Raw genomic sequence first — 5,743 nt, forward strand, 5'->3', positions numbered from 1 at the left:
CTACCATTTTCTTGCCAGGGGTTTCAGTGACTTCAGTGCCCCCTTTTTGTGTGCATACATCAAGATCTCTAGCAAAAATAGATTGAAACGCATAGATGTTACTTAAAAAAATGAATGAAACAATCAATATATGCGCAATGTTATCAGAATTAGTCAAATCTAATAGCTGCATAACATTTTAGCACATCAAAAGAGAATGCATAGTGCTGGAAAACACCAAAATTATGCTGTGAAAACCAATAGCTACATCACCATAAATATACTACAAAGAGGAGCGGGGAGTCAATGGAGGCAATGGTATCCACGAAGAAGTTAGGAACCCACCGCACCGGCAGCAGCGTCTATCTCTCCGTCGGCAACCATGAGACCATGGCCAAGTAAGGAGCAGGAGGCGGCCCCGACTGAAACGGCCTGCTCAAGTGGAGCCTCGCCCACGACGGCGTCTACACCAACCGGCCGCGCGCACTCAGGTCCGTCCGCCCAGATCCCAACACCGGCGGCAATTACCATGGTTAATGTACGTGCGAGCACTGGAACGGGATGTACCTACATGAATCATGGACTGGGGATTAGAAGCGTTGTATTGAAGAGAGAGAGAGAGAGAGAGAGAGAGGAGGGATCCGTCTCTGCAAAAGGAGCTCCAATCTATCCCCATTGACGCCTCCCAACATTGGGCAATCGTCTGCTGCGCTCACCCCGGTTCGTTCCTACTATGGGAGAGTGAGAGATCGGGAAGACAGGGGATAAAAAGGGGCGAGAAGGGGAAGAGACCGGGAAGAGGAGAAGATCGTGTATTTCCGTTGAATAAAAAGAAGTAAGCTAAATTTAAAAGATCTGCAAAAAAAAAATCCCGAGGAAAGATGGCTGTTCGGATGGAAATTATATTTGCTGAAGATGAGAACAGAACGCCTGCACGTATCTATGACCTTTGGCTTCGGAGCTAATCCAGTATGTAAGCTAAATTTAATCTACTATCATTATAAAAGAAAGAGAGGGCGGAGAACCAGATCATCATATCCATCAAAACCTGCAATTTGATGGTCAACATCCCTCCAGTATACTAAACGCGTTTTACACTTTAATTATCCACCATGCCATCTACTACCTCTATAAAAGAAAGAGAGGGGCAGATCCAAACAATCAGGTCCGTTCATTTACAACAACCTGATAGTCCATAATCCTTCCGTGTTTGTAGCTACAAGCCACGCATTAAGGCCATCGCTAACCCTGCTTCGTGGTTAGAAAAAAAAACCCCGCATCCTCCCGCACGGGCCGTTCCTCCGCGCCCGCACGACCTCTCGCCATCTCCTCCTCCTCCCCGCCGCTCAGCTTGGCGGGGCCGCCGGAGCCACCCCCTTCGCCGCCATCCAGTAGCTGGCAACCGGCGGTGGGCCGCCGCAAGACCGTCGTCTCCCGCGTCCATACCCTCATCCATCTGCATAGCCCCGGCTTCGTCTCCTCCGCGCCGAGGCCGTACACGCCCTTGGTTTGGACGACAGTTACCACCGGGGCGCACCACCTTCTGGCGCCTCCCACATCGGCCTCCATCTCCATGGTTGTCCTCCTCTGTACCCAATGTCTGTCTATAAGCTTCATGTGCATCAGTAGTCTTTGAGCCACCAATCTGGATTGAACAGGTCGCAAGGGCTTGCCGGCAACACCTGATCTTTGATCTGGTTTGTATGCATGCGTGTGTGTGATTAGTTTCAGCGGCCACAGGTCGTTGTAGTAAGATGATGCATCACGCATTGAATGGAACCATAAGGCTAGGAGCGCGTGCACACACTGGCGTCGGCGGCACGGTGTCAAGCTGCGGAGAAGGCATCCGGCGAGGCGGCCACCAGGTTCTCCATCTCCTCTTGAATTCTGCTAATTATCTTGGCATTTTATTGGCCTGTCAAACAAGAGCGTCCATCACCATCTCCCCATATACACTCGTACTGAACACCATACCCGACTGCTACTTTGGTACAGTACGGTGATTAGTCTTTCCTAATTCTCTTGACCAAAGCATTGCCCTTTGCTATTTCTCAGTTTCTATATCTCCGGATTAATCGATGAGTCAAAAGCTGATGCTTCCGTTTCTAAATCATAGTTTTGTTTTCAAAATCATAGAAAAGTTTGGGACGGCTAGACTATAGCATGCTCTGGACATCCTACTGATGCCGATGATTTTGCTTTGCAGGTGGATAAGTGGATGGCACATGTGTATATTGCTGTTGAGGGATTATATTCGACATTTTATTTTTATCCCAACACTAGATTGAAGTGGTGATTTACAAAGGATTTTTAGTGGGGCACAAGTGTAGATTGATAAAAAAGCATGCTGAATAGTGAAGTAGTACCATGCTAGAATTACTTGGCTACATTTTTTTTTGTTTCTTTGATGCAATGTAATCTTTGTTGTTCCTGTTATTAGTGAATTTTCTAGAACATCGGGTAAGCACTATGCTAAAAAAAGCTATTCTAGAAAAGGATGAGAAGAGCTATTCCAGAAAAGGATGAGAAGAGCCTCAAGGTACATTCTTTTTATTCTTCCAGTGTGTCTTACATATTTTCTAGCTTGCAATGCTTTATAAGATATTTCATATGGAGGTCAACGTTGAAAAAAAAGGAGTAGTCAACTTGTGGAGAACAATGTTAATCAAGCTCTCATGATATTCCCTCTGCTTCAAGATGTTTTCTCAACTATTTGTTAACATGCTTCTGAACTTTGATTTTCTTTACTAAACTAGACCATTGTGCAGGTGTTGGTTCATGATGGGTCGTCCTCAAAAATCTTGACAATTACCCTTGACACAACACATGGGATGTGCTCAATCCTACTTATTTTTGTCTATTATTTTATATATGTTTTTCACCTCAGAGATTTTATTAAATTTCAGTTGGGTTATAACAAGAGATGCAAATGAAGAACTTTATTATGGGTTTTCATAAAACAAATATGTACTTCCAAATACCTTGAAGGTTATTGATTATATGCAGCAAGGCCATTTGATTAAGTTGGCTCTTTTTTGACACCAATTTATATGCAAGCTATTTGAATATATATTTGCGAAAGAAAGTACAGAAGTGTGTTTGGGTGAGGCCAAGGTTAAACATCTCACATTTTGTTTCAGAAATCATCTCTACTTAAGTCCAAGAGGTCATCAGGTGATGAGATGGATGAACTCCCAGTTTGCATTTATTGGGAGCTATGAAACTGGTAAAATGATTATGGTTCCCGCAACTCCTAAGGTCGAGGTTTTCTTCCACATTTCTATAATTTTATTTATCTTTGTACTAATTTATCACCCATTATGCGTTTTTTCTCCTTTAGACTAATTATCAGAATATACTGGCCAAGAGACCGTTCTTACCTTTGGTATTGCATCTTTTTTCTCAACAGCCTATTACATTGGAACTTGGTGAAGAAGACCTATTCCTATTTGAGTATGTTGACATTGACAAAAGGTACATGCTGCATGCTGAGACTTATATACCCTATGTGGAACTTTTCATGAAATCATATCGAGAAGGATGTTACCTCCCACAAAGTCTTTATTTGATGTCTAGGGCTTGTCATTTGTCCTGTTTATATGTCCACTAGAGTAATCATAGCAGCTAGATTGTATCACCACTAAAGTCGAAAGCTTCGGAATGGATATATATTATATCTTATGTTATCTTGGTATCTAAACCGCTCCTATGTGCAGGCAGCAAAGGGAACAAGTATTGAAGGGGGCATAAAGAACTATGGGAGAAGCGTCCATTTGACAAGCTCAAAGTCATTGGTTCGCACTACCGTGGTTATATCAAAGATTCAATGGGAAAGAAAGTTAGCTTGTTCACCATCTTGACTGCATTTTCATTGTTTCTTATTAGGCCTGAGATGTAGATATACTGGTAGGCATTCTTCACCCATTATGACTGAAGCCTGATTATCACATTGTATTGCCATGCGTTACAAACTGTTTTTGAAATGTAACTCCTGCACATCATACGAGAACTTGGTTTAGATTATGATTATTCATTTACATATCATTATTTATACTCTTGTCTTAGAGTAAGAAAACTTGGTTCTTTGAAGTTCAGATTATGAGTTCACAATTAGTTTAATCCTGACCATGTACAGTTTTTTGTATAAAATGGTGCGTATTTTTGTACAGAAAGAAGCGAGAGCACATGGTATTTATAGTTTCTGCTTACCTCTGACCTTGGTTACTTTGAATGATTATATGCTTACTCACCGAGTATATTAGCTCATTTTTTGTTCTTTGAAGAATTGAAGGTATTACTATACTCACTGGGTATAATAGCCTCAATTTTTGTTCTTTCTAACTACTAAGTGATAAAATGTTATGCTGCAATATTTGGTTCCTGTTTTAGTGGAAATTGGAGCTTTTACCTATAGTTTGCGGAAATCTGTGTTTTGAATACTTTCAATGAGGCAGAGGTTAAATGCTCTGTAAATAAAGACAGACAACAAGGATTAGTGAGTTTATGTCTTTGTTTGTACTGTTTTTATACAAGGACAACAATGAACGACATATGTACTTTTCATCCTATTTGTTTCTAGCATGTAAATGTAAGTATTTCTTCATACACGTGAGAAAGAAAATATTAGTTCTTACACGTTTGAGGATATGTATAACCATAATATGTAATGCAATTGTGGTGAGGTGGAACGAGGAGGAGAGGTGTGTGATGCTAGACATATTAGCAAAATTTTTAGTTCAGTTGATTACATTCATGAGTGTTCTTCCGTTGCAACATACGGGCCTTGTTCACTGCATACACAGATATACTACTATCTTATAGAATATGTTGATCAAGGGTGAAGAGGTGGATAAGTTTGTGGCTTTAGTTACTGAATGTCCAGATCTGGCTTGCTTCTCAACTAGGGCCTACATTTAGAGAAGACATATTCATATGTACGTGATTTATAAGGTCCTTTTTCTATACATGTTTGCAAAGTTTGTCGGTATATTATGCAGAGACAACTTGCCATGGTCTGCGTAGATGTGTTCTTTATTTCTCAATTTCTTTTGCTTTAAAACGATGTTGATTGGCTGAAAGAATGGTTCTGCATGGTTTGCACTCACACCTACTTGAATTTAGAGTTTTATTAGCAAATCCATTTAGAATAGTGTTAACATTTTACATTTTTCTACAGAAAGTTGTACACTGCAGGGGTCTATACCCACAAACCAAGGAAGGCAACTCAGAAGTTTTTCCCTGTCAATAACCAAGATTCACAAGGATAGGAGGGCAGAGATATCATGCTGCCATGGAACTGGTCCATTTGTCATTGCCTTGCTGCTTTCATGTTCCCTAATATTCAGTAGCCCTATACTTTTAGGACTTAGGATGTGATTTCACATGCGTCGCTGATCATAGTTGATGCTTTTGTCGGTTCAGGGTGAGCTATTTTGTGTACAATTGCTATTGGCCGTGTAATGACTGGCTATGCATGGCTCTGTTTTATTGAGCTTAGATGAAAATTTGATGGACCACCTAAATTCATACGAAACAAACAAAGGCTAAGTAGAGCCCCAAATTAGAGACACGATGGATGTCCATCCTGATCACTATTAGATTTTGTCATCGAAGAGCTACTAATAGACTTACAATCTCGAACGACTACCTGTATTTTTCAGAAAATTTGTTGACCTGGCCTTATTTGGGCATAGGACATGCCTGTACTTTTTGTGAAAGTTACAGGATGCACATTCTATTTAAAATGGATACATTGCAAATTTTG

The 5,743-nt window shown here is 40.9% G+C and overlaps 1 long non-coding RNA gene across 2 annotated transcripts; it reads left to right on the forward strand.

The window, feature by feature from the left end:
* The first annotated feature begins 1,499 nt into the window (after nucleotides 1-1,499).
* On the forward strand, nucleotides 1,500-5,488 carry LOC125546221. Of its 2 annotated transcripts, XR_007300493.1 has the most exons (6): nucleotides 1,500-1,555; nucleotides 1,638-1,844; nucleotides 2,186-2,518; nucleotides 2,748-3,237; nucleotides 3,389-3,453; nucleotides 3,696-5,488. It is a non-coding gene; the product is annotated as an uncharacterized LOC125546221 (long non-coding RNA). The 2 variants fall into 2 exon arrangements; XR_007300492.1 differs by having other exon boundaries at nucleotides 2,186-3,237.
* The last annotated feature ends 255 nt before the right edge of the window (nucleotides 5,489-5,743 follow it).

The sequence above is a fragment of the Triticum urartu genome, chromosome 1 (genome assembly GCF_003073215.2).
Source record: "Triticum urartu cultivar G1812 chromosome 1, Tu2.1, whole genome shotgun sequence".
NCBI lineage: Eukaryota > Viridiplantae > Streptophyta > Magnoliopsida > Poales > Poaceae > Triticum > Triticum urartu.